The sequence below is a fragment of the Cygnus atratus genome, chromosome 3 (genome assembly GCF_013377495.2).
Source record: "Cygnus atratus isolate AKBS03 ecotype Queensland, Australia chromosome 3, CAtr_DNAZoo_HiC_assembly, whole genome shotgun sequence".
NCBI classification, from domain to species: Eukaryota; Metazoa; Chordata; class Aves; order Anseriformes; family Anatidae; genus Cygnus; species Cygnus atratus.
The window spans coordinates 77,285,016-77,285,215 of record NC_066364.1 but is presented as its reverse complement, the minus strand read 5'-3'; positions in this window follow the sequence as shown (position 1 = coordinate 77,285,215).

The following is a 200-nucleotide window of genomic DNA, read 5'->3' as shown; positions in this document are numbered from 1 at the left end:
GCCCCGGGGAGGACCTGGCACCACCTCACCACTCCCGGCCCAGCAGCTGGCGTGGCCGAGCCGGCCGCCTTCCCTCCCTGTTTGCTTTCAGGGTGTTCATCGTGCTGCTCCCACGCTGCTCGGAGCTGCTCCTGCTCCTCTCTCCCTCTACCCCCGTCCCGTTAAGCCTCAGCCCCCCGTGTTTCTCCCTGGTGGGAGCC